General features: G+C 39.0%; 1 protein-coding gene across 1 annotated transcript in view; it reads right to left on the minus strand.

Moving 5' to 3' along the window:
• LOC8033560 (hemicentin-1) overlaps nt 1-14,953 on the minus strand; it is a 211,206-nt gene that overhangs the window by 154,821 nt on the left and 41,432 nt on the right. The window lies entirely within an intron of this gene.

Below are 14,953 nucleotides of genomic sequence, written 5' to 3' on the forward strand. Positions count from 1 at the left end.
AAAGTGCTTCGTAATACGAGATATAAAACCAAGCATTCTTGTCGCACTGCCAACGACAAGTGACACATGGGCAGTAAACGTTAGAACATTATCAAGGTCAACGCCAAGGTCATTTATAACAGAAAGACGTTTGATGGCATCCCCTCTAAAACATAATCGCAGTCTATTATGGTGTGACGCCTTGAGAAAGAAACGACTTTTGTTTTCAATGGATTCAGAGATAAGTTATTCGCTGTACACCAAATAGCAATCTGTGAAACATCATGCTGCAGACCGTTGCAGTCGATGGATGAGGGAATATTCATAAAAAACTTGATGTCATCCGCAAACAACAAAATTTGAGCGTTATCAACATATGACGGCAAGTCGTTGAAGAATATCAAAAACAACAATGGCCAAGGATGGAGCCTTGAGGCACACCAGATGTGGAAAAGAAGTGTTCGGAATGACTGTTATCTACACGAACTCTGTTCCGTCGAGATGATAAATAACTACGGAACCAGTTACATAGCTCTGGGTAACAACCATATGGCGATAATTTCTGTAACAGCAATTCATGGTTTACTTTATTGAAGGCTTTAGACATGTCAAAAAAGTTACAATCAACTTGTCCTCTGTTTGTAACAACAGGGGCAGAGTAATTAAAAAAAAGCAAAGATTTGTTTCAACCGAACGTCCCTTCAAAAAACCATGCTGACAATTCAAACGTATGCCGAAAATAAAAAAAAAAGAATCCGGGAATACATAACCCGTTCAAAAACTTTAGAAAATCCAGATAGCAAAGATATTGGGCAATAGTTGCTTTTCACAGAGCTGTCACCTTTTTTCGAAACTGGTACAACAACCGCTTTTTTTCAAAGAGAGGGAAAAACACCATAAATAAGAGAGAGGTTGAAGATGTGCAACAAAATAGGTATAAATAATTTGCTACATCCCTTAATAATAAAGGATGGAAAAGAATCAGCTCCTATAGATAGCTTCGGTTTTATTTTTTTATTGCTTCCGCAATTTCAACGGCATCTACTCTAATACCAGACAAGAAATCATGGCAGTTGTTTTTTATTTCTTGCGGCTGAGTGCTTTGCTGACAGGTTGAATAACAACTGCTGAAGTAATCAGAAAAAATATTGGCAACTTCTGTAGGTGAGGAGACATAGTTAGCGTTGCTATATGTGCGCAGAAAAAGACCTTGGTTTAAGTTGCGCTTGTATTTCTTGGCATAGCGCCAAAAGTTTTTAGGGCACCGGTTTATGCGACACTCCACTCGTTCAAGGTGCAAGCGTTTGTCCCTAGCGTACAGCTTTTTAACTAGAGCCCTGTAAATGCTAAGCTCAGTATAAGATAGAGACAAACCAGTACGTTTGAAGAGTCTATGAAAATAGTCTCTTTTGCAAAGGTAAATCTTCAACTCTTTGGAGAACCATTCAGGGTGAATTGAAAGCTTGGAAATGCGCCGTGGTACAAATGCATCAATTGCGTTTTTAACTATGGACGAAAAAGTCTCGGTCACCAGCTCAACATCATTTATGACAAGAAGTTCACGCCAGTCAAAGTTTTGGAAGTATTTGTACATGTTCAGGTAATCGCTTTTGTGATAGCAGTACGTAGCGTAGGGATTTGAAACTGGCTTCTTACGAGGAAGAAAGAGCCCAACTTTGAAAGGTGTGTGAAACAGATCCATTTGTACAATTGGACTTGATGAAGGAGTTACATAGTCAACAGACACGTTAGGTAAAACAAGATCGAGGGTATTTCCAGCGGTGTTCGCAGTTGTGTTCAGTTGATTCAACCCACAAAAGTTCATAAACTCCAACAAGCATGTAGCCTTATAGCGTGTTATCAGGTTGTTGCTCTTTACATGACCAAGTGTCCAGTCTACTCCTGAAAGCTTAAAATCGCCATAAATCTGTACTCTATACTTACTGAATTCTATATGAATCTTAAGCGCCTCCAGATGCTCAATGAAGACTATTTGATCTGAGTGGTGGGAAATAGTAGTTACCAACTAGATAGTTAAAACCGTCACGAGATTTTTATCCTAGATCGACCACTTTGAGGACCTGTCATTATATGTGCTAAATATATCGGACGTCGTGATTGGTGGTACATATGGTCCGGAGAAAATCCAACTAGCGCTCCGTAGTATGATACAGTGCAAAATCTATTAATGTAAATAGATTGCCGGTCTGAAGTTGGGAATAAAACGCGGTTGCTTGTTGGATTTCGTAAGTTATATATCCGAAGTTTACCTTACAAATATAGTTGTGGTGTTTGACGTGCATACAAGTTTTTTTAGAAAATTTAATTTTAATATAAAATTACTTAGCTGGGTTGAAAGAAAGGGCCTCCCTCGCGAGGGATATATTCACACAATACTGCCCTTAGTAGATGAGTATATGAGAAGAAGGAAATATCAAAAGCTGTTCAAATAGGAAACATATTGAGCCTGGCAGGTTCGTTGTCATTCTCTTTGGACTGACAAATATAAATAGGCAATAATTTTGGAAGTTAGGAAATACCTTTTGTTGTTTAAAAGTTTCTTTGACCAGTTTAATCAAAATTAACAAAAACACATATATATATATATATATATATATATATATATATATATATATATATATATATATACTTTTTCACTGCAAAAGAGTTAAAACGGCTAAATACCTTAAAAAATTTAGATATAGTGATTTTTGGAGAATTCAAAATCTAACTAAACTTAAGAAAATATGGCCAAAAAATAATTAATCTCGTAACGACAAGAGTGTTCTCCAATAGTTTTCCACGGAAACTTTACTGCAATTGTAGAGTGGAAGAGTAATTAATAGACCGCATATTTTGGGTCCATTTATTTTAATTTATTAGGCGCTACTGAGGTTAATATTAATAGGCCGTCATTAGGCATACCTTACATTAATATTATAACAGAATAATATTTGTTTTTGGTAGGCCTGGACACTAATCAGGTTACCCAACTTGTCCAACTTGTGAACCAAAGCATATCATAGCCGGCTTCCTAACTTTCACGGACGTTCAATCGGTCGTGTTCAATTTAGATTCCTTGAAGAGAAAACGATATGTACATGCATTTATATTTTATTTCTTGGATATAAAATTATTTTATAAACTGTGTACACTTGAAATGAAAGAATTCCGCGTGGAAAAACGTCATCTACCACGGCGGCCGTCGACTTGATTGCGCAAAATGCTCGCTTTCATAGTAATATCCTAAAATCGTCTAAATATCTTAAAACAATTTAAATATAGTGATTTTTGGAGAATTAAATTTCAAGGTTACATTTGAGAATAAATAAACCTCCAGCTGAATTGCAAATTAAACATCTGCCTGAAGCGCTTTTTAACCTTTTATTCAGTAATGAACCAACTAGCTCCAACCCAAGTTTTAATAAAATAGAGCGCAACTCGCGCTCCTCGCTATCGGTGGCCGCTGAAAAAATTCGTCTCGTTCGGTTATCAAACCTAGGTCCACTCCCAGACTAGGGGAGATCTTTACCGAATTCTCCATTTCGGTACTTATCCTAAAGGTTTACATCAAAACATTAAACACTGATCTCATTCTTCCGTTTTCTTTTCTAACGGCTAGCCCCTGGTTAGTTCAGTTCGTGGAGCGCTCAGCTAGTCTTAGAGAGGTTCGTGATTTGATACACAAAAAAGTAGGATTTTTTCTTTGGTCACCAATCGACTAGAAGACGCCATTTCAACCCCATTTAGAGGTACAATTTCTTTTTATTATAATATTTTCAAAATCCTCGCTTCAGCTGGCATACCTGAAATAGAAATCCCTTGTCCATATTCAAAATATGCCGTCGCAGTTAGAATTCTGACAATTAAGATGTGGTCCGCACTGTTTGTTCACAAATTTAAGCACTGAGAAGGCAAAATGCGAAAACTGGACGCCAAAAAAACGGTAAGAGTTCCATCCGGAAGCTTGTTCAGCGCCCGCGGCGGGCGTGGGTAGCGTGTCACAGCGAGCCGATGAGTCACTGGGCCGCAGAGCAGGCGCACCATAACCAATTATCTCTTCTGGGGAACACCTTTAGGTGTTTTTTTGCTGCTTAGTTTTGGTATGGCGGATTTAAAACATCTTTGCTTCGCCAGAGAGTAATACGAAATGAAATCTAGTATCGAGTATACTAACTGCTATGGCATATTTGACAACGGGCTGCACATTTGAAATTGAGAGGCGCCAGCTGAAGCAAAGATTGTAAAAAAGTAATTCGTGGATTTTAGAATGTTATCTTGCAATTAAAATTTTACACCTTTAACTCACGTTCACTGTTGTTAATAGCGTTTTCCAAAAAAATTATTAACTCCCTTTAAAAACACTTTTATTATAACATGTATAATTTTAGAATGAGCATCTTGTATATGGACCAGAACAGGCTCAAAAGTCCTGTAAATAATGCCCTAGAAAATAACATAGCCCTTCGAGAGGCATCTTTCTTTCTTTATGAAGAAAATGTCTTCTACAAAGACTAAAAATAAAAAAAAATGAGAAAATTACAAATGATACTTCAGCTAAGGAAACGATTGCTTTGAGATTACATTTTCTACGTCGGCGAACATCAGGTTGTGAGTCAAAGCGATTGTTCCGCAGTTATTAACTAAATATAGAAATTATACCTTCAATATGCACACCAGCTGGCACACCCCGATAATTTATTTTTTCTCTGTCATCAAAATACGCAAAGACTACTATAAGTGTTCATAAAACTAGAATTTTCTCCACTCTATGACTTTGCAGGGATATGTACATCCTTACTACATGTGTTCGTACTAAAGATCTAGTAATTGGGCCATAAAACGTAATGCCTGTTACCTCATTAATACAAATTGATCGCAGATCAATTTGTTGGTTTGTCAGAACATTATATTGAGCGAAGCGACCTTGGGCTATGGCTGCAAACACTAAGCTTTAAAGCATTGCTTCATTAAAACGCAGGCTCTTTCAAATTTTCCGCTGCCACGTGTCTCCTCACAAGAGTATACTCCATCAGCAGTCGCACGGTGAGTGTCAAGAAATATTAAATTTCCACAATCTGCCTAATTGTAGTGAACCATATGTTGTGTGTTTTTCACCTGAGGGCGGAAAGCATTTAATAAACTAAAATACGGATCAATACATGCTCTGTTTTCTTGTATTGCTTATCTAAAGAATCTTCCGGATTGTATATTGTCTTTTTTACATAATACAATTTCTCATATTTCTGGATACACCCATGGTATCTTGAAAACCATGGACATGTTTTTTAATCACATATTTAATCCATGTTAACCCTGAGATACAGGGACAATAAAAAAAAACTGTCAGAGCAACGAAGTATGTTGTTCTGCCCGTTTCTTTTTATTATGGTTCCTACGTCTCAGGGTTACTATGAATGTCATTCACCAGCTCGCTGGCGTCTGTTTGCCTTTATTCACATATTTAATGTTCTGGATGAAAAATGTTCGCTTTATATAAGTTGAGAGTAAAATTTAAACGCAAAGTGTATTGGCTAGTATATAAGAGGGTATTACATCAATAAAGGAATTAATACGAAAGAAGTGGTGGGCAACGCATGCATTTTAATGTTTTAATTTTCACTACATATTTTCTGGAGTTTTTAACTTGCCGTCAAATCAGTTTCTCTTCACATCATAATCCAGTTCGTCGTCCTTATATTTCCTGTTTTATTTGTAAGGACGATTTTCAATTGACTCAAGATGCAACCTAGGCGAAGCCGTCCCTGCAACATTTTCTGACTTCCATTGTTAAATAAAATCTCGCTCAAGCAAAATATAACAACTCTTCTCCAGAGAACATTGATCTCACGAGTGTTGACTCTTCGAAAACACTCCAATATTATTTCAGTGCTTAGTTGTTTGTGTTATCATATCTCTACACGCCGAAAGTGTGTCTATATTTGTCTTCCTTCTTTAAATTGTAAATGTTTTCTAAGAGTCGATGTTTTGACAGCACCACGGTACTGTTGATATTTGTTCCTGGAGTTTTTCTCCGGTCTTCCTCCCAGATAATATTTGCTCACATGGGTGTTGTAATGTACATCACCTTACACGCAGCTCTCCCATTTTCACTTGATTTATAATATATTTTGTTATGTAGCACTCACAAAAATAGTTCATTCTAAATGTTCTCAGTACCAAATGGATCAACTGGATGTTACAAAACTAACAAGTTCTTGACTATGATGATCACTGCTACTAGAAGTATTCAGTGTATAATAGGGATAGGTGATAAGCATTCAAGTAAAGCTTACGTATTCAGATTTACACTATCAATCTGCTGAAAATGAAAATGACAACAATTGAGCAATGCGTGCATGCAAGCGTACGCATGCAAAAAGAAACTTTCCAAAAGCATTAAAAAAAATTTAAGCCTAGCCTTTTAATATTCTAGATTTTTTAGGGAACGTTAGTGTTTTCTTGAATGCTACTGCAAAGTGTTCCCACAAAAAAGTGATATAAAACCTTTTAAACAACAATTTTAGAACTTAAAAAAGTCAGACATTTTTTTTTTTTTTGCTTTGAGTAGGTATATCGTAAGCATAATATGTGCTTTTCGATTGTGTATTATAATAGGATTTGTTATTTTGCATGATCCATTAGAATAGAGCGACAATCATGTCAAGTAGAGAGAAAACAATAGATTGCTGAAACTAAGTGCCTGCAGCCTTGAATTATAAACACGCCGATGCAGGACCGTTGCAATGAACACTTTTCAGGACTGCACATGATGTAAAGACAACTGCAACTTTAGGTGAATGACGATTAATTCCTGCGAATAATATTTAGAACGTTATACATTGAGTAGTGCTGCAAAAAGTTGTTACACTACACGGTCGATAATGTTTTATTTAGGTCTGGAAGGGGCGAACCTTACTAAAGTCAACAGGCAATTTCAACTGCCTTGTTTTCGTAATGAAAAATGCTTTTTAAGGGAACCGAACATAAAAGTTGCGCTGCGCTAGGCCGTCGTCAGATTAATGTAGCGGACCTCGCCCTCCTATACACACGGTGATTCAAGGAGAGGCCAGGCTCTTTAAATCTACCGCTAAATCCGGTTTCTTAAACTATTGCGCTACGATTTTGTGCAGCGCTGCCCACAGATGGTCCATGTTGTTTTGTTTTTTTTTGTAAAATTTGCAAAGAGTGAACTTACCCGAGGACAAAGTAAAGAAAGAAAAAGGCTTAGCTCGTATGGAAACGCAGCGAAGCCACCGGTCTTCAAACAACACGGCGCCGTTTCGCACGGGACACAAGAGATGGCGAAAGCGGTCACAACGCGAACTGCCGCCAATGAACGAGCATACAACGCCGAGAGCCGGCGTCTTTAGCAGACAAGCAACTGCAGTTCCTTCTTGTTACCGCGCCTTTTTTTTTTTTTCTGCGACAGTCGCCGCCTGGGGAAAGCGCGCCGCTTTTGTGTCGAAAAGATTGTCTGGTAAATTCGCCGGCCCTCGGCGCCGTAGGCTCGTTCCTTGGCAGCTTTCGTTGCGCCATCTCTTGTCTCCCGTGCGAAACGGCGCCCTGTTGTTTGAAGACCGGTGGCGTCGCGGCGTTTCCATAGGAGATAAGCCTTTTTATTTCTTTAGTTTTTTCCTCAGGTAAGTTCGCTCTTTGCAAATTTGACAAAACAATGCACCATCTCCGGGCAACGCTGCACAAAATCGTAGCACGAGTGGTTCAGAAACCGAATTTAGCGGTCGATTTAAAGAGCCTGCCGTCTCCTTGAATCACTCTGTATAGTGGGCTATCATTGAGAGAAATTTACTGGGACAACATTCCTTTACAACTAGCAGGACATCACTCGGAGTAACGCGGTTCCTTGTTAATGGTGCCACTATAATTAATGTGCCCACGGGGCTGAGGCAACTACGAGTTAAGGGAGCGCGTGATGTGTGTCAGGCCACACGAGTTCACATGAACTCACTCTGCCATGCGGCTCAGGGTGAGAAGTTGGTTTACCACGTGACGCAACAAAGTTAAAAACGTTTGGATATAGTACCGATCAGTGTAAACTTATGGAGTGACGTGACATTGAGTTACGTGAATGGATCGTGTAAAGTTAGGTCGCGTCAAGTCACAACATCATGTGACACTTTGCTATGTGATGGGACGTAAAGTAAGACTAGGATATGGTCCTCGGCGCACATGGCCACGTACTGTGACGTCCATTTTTCGCTTGTGTTATCAAGGTTCGCAGAGGAAACAATAAAAAAAGCAGCTCTAAAAGACATTAAAAAACGACGCCTGAACGTTAAAACTGTTTTACTTGATGCGATAAAGTTGCGTTCTAATATGCATGCGTTTCTTTTGTGCCAACATATCTTGCTCTAAGTGCGTAACATTCAATTTCACTATGGCTTCACGACTCTTTTAAACAAACCAGGAGCAGATATTTGAAGTGCATGGCGTCGGGTAAACCTCATAATTGAGTAAATATATTTATCGTATATGGGGCCTTTTTTACCAGGTTATGCTTGTCTCATTTTTATGTGTGTTTGTGAAGTGTATCTAAGGAAACTATTGGCCCAAGCACATGCACATACATTGCCGTATTCTAGTAGCTTTTATTCTCTCGGCTGTGACAGGGACTAGAAATATTTCTCTATTGTCTGATTGTACTGATACTGAAAACCACAGAAAAACAAAAGTTATGTGGACATAAAAATAATATTCCAGAAGAAACATATACACGCATGGCGATGTGTAAAGCAATTTAAGTTTTAAAAAGCCTCATATTAAACATTTCATTACAAATAGACACACACTTAGTCACAGTAGCCTATACGGTGACTTGAAAAATGTACAACGACTGAAGAGAAAAAGGCGCAAGTAAATATGTGTAGACGAAGGTGGTAAGCTGTGAAATTTGTTACTGGTTTAATGTAATGAAAAAATAGTGCACAAATAGACGAGAATAGAAACAGTAACTAAACACTGAAGACAGATAGTAGAAATCTTTACATCTAAAGTTGTAAGAAGGGGCATAGCTACTTCCTCTTTCTCATCGACACTAAAGAAATCTTGTTTTCATGCTATCAAAACCAGTCTTTACGATCAATTCGATACTGAACTCATCTAGTTACTTCGCCCAATTCCTCACACAAGTGGTGGGTTGCTCGACTAAAGCGCGAAACACATAACGAGAAAAAAGTCAAAGTACAGGCTAGCTGGTGGAAGTCAACCATTTCATCGTTTACCCTGAGACTGTTTTTTTTTGTTTTTTTTGAAGAGCAGAAGTATCAGAAAAAACAGACAAGTCTCAAACTCAGCTATCTGAGTTTGAGATAGCTGAGTTTGAGACCTGTCTGTTTTTTCTGATACTTCTGCTCTTCAAAAAAAAAACCCAGTCTCAGGGTAAACGACGAAATGGCGAAACACATGTGCGACGAAACCGTCCAATCCGACGTCCAATCAGGCAATACGAAGGTCGGGGGCGAGGGTTTTTAACGCTCTCCGGTGCTACGAAAACTCTCGCCCCCGAACGTAGTTCCTGCAGTTTGCACGTCGGATCGGGCAGTTTCTACGCGCATGGGTTTCGCGCTTAAAACGGTTAAAGGGGCCGAGCTAGCCAGCTGATATGTCAGCAGAAAACAGGTGGTGACCATACCGTACTTACATAAACTTTCTCAAAATCTGAAGCAGGTGGTTAATCAGTATGATGTCTCCTTGGTGCTCTCCACGCCTTAGTCGATGAGCTAAATTTGTTTTAAGTTAGGAGCTAATAAAAAAAAGTATTTCGAAATACTCATGTTTAAAGAAACATGCCTCACTGTGCTTGCCCTGTTCATTGGAGCAGGTTTACAACATCCCCCTTTTCTGTGGCAGATCGTACGTCTTCCAAACTGAACGGTGTTTGAATGATCAGCTTAGTAAACATGTTATATTTCTAAACTCTAAACTTGGGGTCACCTATGAGTGCACTGTGCAACCTGCTCGTCTGTATCTTACTTAAATCAAACTAGTGTATTAGCCCGGTACAAAGACAAACACACTGCAGGAATATTTGGTGCGTTAATTATTTCCGGTTTCGTAGACCGCTGTGTGAGCCAGTCTTCTGTTTCCTTAGTTGATAAGGAAAAATATTTTTTATAGAGTAGTGAGTGTCGCTGAAGTCGTTGTTGGGCCCCTTTTTCCGGTGAATATTCTCCACAGCCTTCCAGTCTTTCGAGTCTACTTCATTATTTTAAGTCTGGTGAATATGTTTTATGTTATTTGCAGGGCGCCTGGTGCAAGTGTTCTTTTCCTCGGGCATGCCGCAGGTTCGTGCTTCCAACTTCGTTACAAGCTGCAATATATTTGAGTCGCGACTTAACCCTTGTCCGTCTTCTATATTCCGTTCCTCTCCTTTTCCTCGCCTTTTCGCGCCCTATTTTTTATGTTAAAAGCGATGTTTGGAATTGTAAATCTGTGAACATACATAGCTAAGCCCAACTGTAGGAAATATTACCAATTAAAGTATAATCACTATTTTTTTTCGAAACTATCACTTACAAAACTATTTGTATGTAAACATCGTTTGCGAAATAACTTTAAATTTCCACGTCGGTAAGAATCTAAACGATACAAAGCGATGGTGGAGACAAATTCTGAATAAGATTCCAGGTATTAAGGCACTTTTTAGTACGGTAGTTTCAAATAAATACTCTCTATCAATTTTGTCAGAACGTTGCAATCAGTTGAGCAATTTATGAGGCGTATGTTTTGTGTAATACTTAAAAAATTCTGCCGCTGTACTGCACTTTGCTAACAAAAGGTCAGAATGCTTTTTAATAACTTTTTGGTAGTACAAACCTCTACAATTTTCGAAAAAAAAAAGGCTCTAGGCACTTTTAAGGAACGCTTTGAGTGATGTTCTGTTAACAGACGCTAACCTACAATGACTCCACTCACAAATCGATATGTTGGTCTCTTCCTAAAGTCAGCATTTGCATCATGTCGTAATGTTTTTATCATTGACCGTACGCAATATCGCGTTAGTTATCGTATTCCAATGTTTCTACACAGGTGTGGCAGTGGAGAAGAACAAGGAGTTTGCGTCTGTAGAATGTGTAGAGGGGCCGAGATAAATGTACCCCCGCGCTTGACTTTCCCCATGACTACAGGCATAAAAAAGAAAAACACTGGATATATATATTTTTTTTTAATTTTGATAATTTCTTAAACACCTTCAAATCATGTGAGCATTAAGAAATTATATCTACGAATCATACAGACTACATGCTGAAAGGTTTGGTTTCTTTCAGTTCTTTTTCTTTTGGAAACCTGATTTTTTTCGTATTAATCTGCAGTTGCAGATTGCCCTGATGGCGAGAAACCCACACTAGCCGTTATTTGTGGCAGTCCCCGCGCGAACTATCAAAATAGCGAGGTTTCATGCGCCGGGCATCCCTCAGGGCTGATGTGTCGGTTCCCAGTAAACCAGCACCTGGCAAAACGCTTCGTAATTAACTCACGGCCTGTACTCTAGCCACAAGATTGGATATTAATGGCATTTTAAGATAGGTTTTTCTAAATATTAGATGCCGCAGACAAAATAATCAACTTATATTTAATAAAAATTTAAAAAAAATTATCTGATAGTTTTAGTTGATTTTTATTAAAAGTACTCCAGCTGTTCACTTCTCTATAGGTAGAGCCCGCGCTGATTACAGTTTAATTATACGCATCTGATCGGCATTCCCAAGTTTCTGAATAATTGTATCCGCAACCGGTCTGCAACCGCACACTTTGCATCGGCATCCGAACCGCATCTGACAAATGCAGAGCCTTTTCCCAACCGCAATCCACACACTATTGTTATATTATGAAATAAAGGGTGAAGGAAGACAAGAAGTGTGTGAATTGTACATTATAAGTCGTTTGCTTACTTCGTACAAGTAGCTTGGCAAGGCAGAACGCACCGAAAGTCATTTTTAATAGTCTCTTTAATCTCATGTATAATAAAAGTGATCGTTCTTTCAAAGACACTTTGCGTCGATGGAAAAATTAAGAGTTACGAGATCGTCCTTGTAGTCTGCCACATGGTGCTCAGAAGATGCGGTTAAAATTAAATAAATTTTAATTATTTATGCTTTGCTTCCTGACGCCCACTACAAGCAGGCACGTATTTTCTAAATATTAAAACTAATAAAAAATGCAATATCATTTTTTTTCGCTTTTTAAGTTAAACAGTCAAAAAAATCTTTGAGAGGAAAAACGGTCAATGCCCGCACTTAAGTACCCGATTATACTGTGCAATGAGTGATTACGTCACTTTGACATTATGACAATCTTCAACAATGGCAGCACCCCCTATTGATTTTAGTTTCAATCACAAATCGCGCGAATGCGTGCTTCGAACCACATACTTGGCAGCAACTTGACGATTGTGGACAAAAAAAAAACGCACACACACGCACACGCTAAGCTTCATTTGTCAATGAGGCAGCTTCTACTTTCACTTCGCTTGCATGTTCGGAGCTTTCTTCGCTCGAAGAATATTTTCCGTTCTGCTCTTGTCAGTAAACAACACGCTTTCCCGAAATAATTGATGCCCCTGCATTTTTTTTTAAACATTTTCAAGAGACAGCGTTCGAGGCAATACGGAATGCCCTTAAGTGATCTTTAGTGAGAATCAAGTCTTTCTCGGTGCAAGGAAGAATTCTCTTCACAATTGTCCTGTTTTTAAGAGCAATTTGCATCCCCTGTTGTCGGCATCCGATCCGCAATCTGCCAAATCTTATTTATTTTTATCCGCATTCGTCGGTTTACTGCAGATATCCACGGATAGTCTGCGGGTGATCCGCGGATATGCAGGGTTTTATATATATGTCTGCAGCAAATATTTAAGCAGGTTCAAAAACTAGATGACGAGGCTCGACACTTTCAGTTTTTTCGTCGATATCACTTTCAAATGATACCTTTACTTATTCATTGATCCTAATTTCGTCGCAGCAGATTTTAATCTTTAGATGTTTACTCCCAAATTTAGTATCTGCGTTTAAATACTCCTTGGCATAGCCTAGTTTACATTGTGCCGCGGGGATTGTTTTTTTCTTTAAAAGTTATATTGAATTAAATTTTCCGTGTGGACTTACAAACTATATATTTTAAATGAAACCTTCCATTGTAGCTCACAAATATTTGCAAAACAAACAAACTTTATTCAAAAACAAAAATCAGATAGATAAAACAATGTGGACGAGGGCGTTTGACAAAACATAAACTTCAATAAACCAATCGCAACATGCTTGTAAACAAATGGCACACCCAACTGGATCGCAGTGTTGAGACAATTAAGGGCTGTATTTGATTATTTCGCCTCTTTGGTCCAGTGAAGCTTGGCATCATTACATGGCATTTCTTACTAGCGATGTAAACGGACCAGCTCCGCAGTGGGATAACTCTTTTGATTTTTTTTGCAGTTTGGGGCGGTCTTTTGCACCGAATGTCTGCGCAATCACGGAAGTTTGCTAACGGCGGCGTGCGTGCTTCAACGAGCCTTGTGCTTACAGTATCCACTTTGACTATGCTTGGCCTGCAAGCGGACTTTTCTCTGATCCGCAGATTGTCCATCTTCCACATTCTAGGTCATCGGCAACAAAGCCGCTATCATTTATACCGCAAAATATAAGCAATTAGCAACCTCCGGAACCTGCTGGTGGGCATGTGAACATACCAACAATGCTGTGTGATATAATTTGTTCATGTTCTTGCGGGATCCTGCATTTCAATCTTTGTTTTGTAAACAATCAGACAACGTCTTTCTAGTAATACTTTCATGCCCACATGCCTTGGCATCTCCTTGATAATGTTTATATTTTAAGTTACTTTTGTACAGCGACATTGAACTGAATCTCGGTTCCCCCTAACACCCATTTAAAAGGGAAACAAATGCACGACACGTTATCGCCGCTTCAAAACCTTAACGCCCGTTTTTTTCAGACTTGAGAGAGGGCAGACTTGGAGTCTTGAAGCTGTTGCCACAATTGAAAATATTCAGCGGTCAATCAAGAATAAAGTAAGCGACATTCATAATACACTCAGCACCTTTGAACAAATCATTTTCTGCATTGACGTCATTCATAATGAAATAAATCCTATTAACCAGACAATCGACTGTCTTGCTAAGGAAAAGGCCTGCTTAGGCGCACATTTGGTCGATTTCGGTGACCGATACCGCCGAGATAACTTGATATCTTATGAGATTCTCGGTTCTAACTCTGAAACAGGGTCAAAACCAGAAGCAAAAGTGTGTGATATGATTAAAAACAAACTTAGACATTTCTTCTAAAAGTATTGTTCATATCAATAGGCTTGGACGTGCTTTTAACGTCGGTATGGCAAGTCCAGTTATTGTACGCTTTTCTTCCGTGAAGAGAAAGAAAAATTGTTTTCTAAACCTCAATGTAAACATCTCGGGGAACTCCGCCTGGTTAGGTAAGCAATAGGAGAAGAATACCTTGTAGACTCCAATCAATTTCGTCAATGTTCCCGACGTTTCGGAGCCCACTCGGCTTCTTGTTCACTGGTGACTGTATCAGGGCCCCAAGTTCGCAATCCGAATTGCGAGCTTTAGGACTGCGATACTCAAGGTTGGGACCTACAGGGTACAGGCCCACATACTGTCATCCGTAGACAAGGAGCCAAGCCGGCTTGGTAACGTCGGGAATATAAACGCAATTGGCTAGTCTGCTAAGTGCCCTTTTTATTTTTGAACGCCAACTTCGTGGTGCTAACATTTGCATAGCCGAAGGCCTCTTTGTTCAAACATGCATTTTAAGGAAGAAACTAATGAAGTCTGGGAAGGCGAGTAACGAAACCATTAAACTGCAGTGTAATAAGCAATAAGTGAACATCAAGTTAAGTTACTACTGACGCAATAAAGATTGTGTCTGTGGATCTCGATCCAGTTACAATCGAGGAAAGTAGGGTGGTGACCTTGCGTTTG

Source organism: Ixodes scapularis, unplaced genomic scaffold (genome assembly GCF_016920785.2).
Source record: "Ixodes scapularis isolate PalLabHiFi unplaced genomic scaffold, ASM1692078v2 PGA_scaffold0__279_contigs__length_252992795, whole genome shotgun sequence".
NCBI classification, from domain to species: Eukaryota; Metazoa; Arthropoda; class Arachnida; order Ixodida; family Ixodidae; genus Ixodes; species Ixodes scapularis.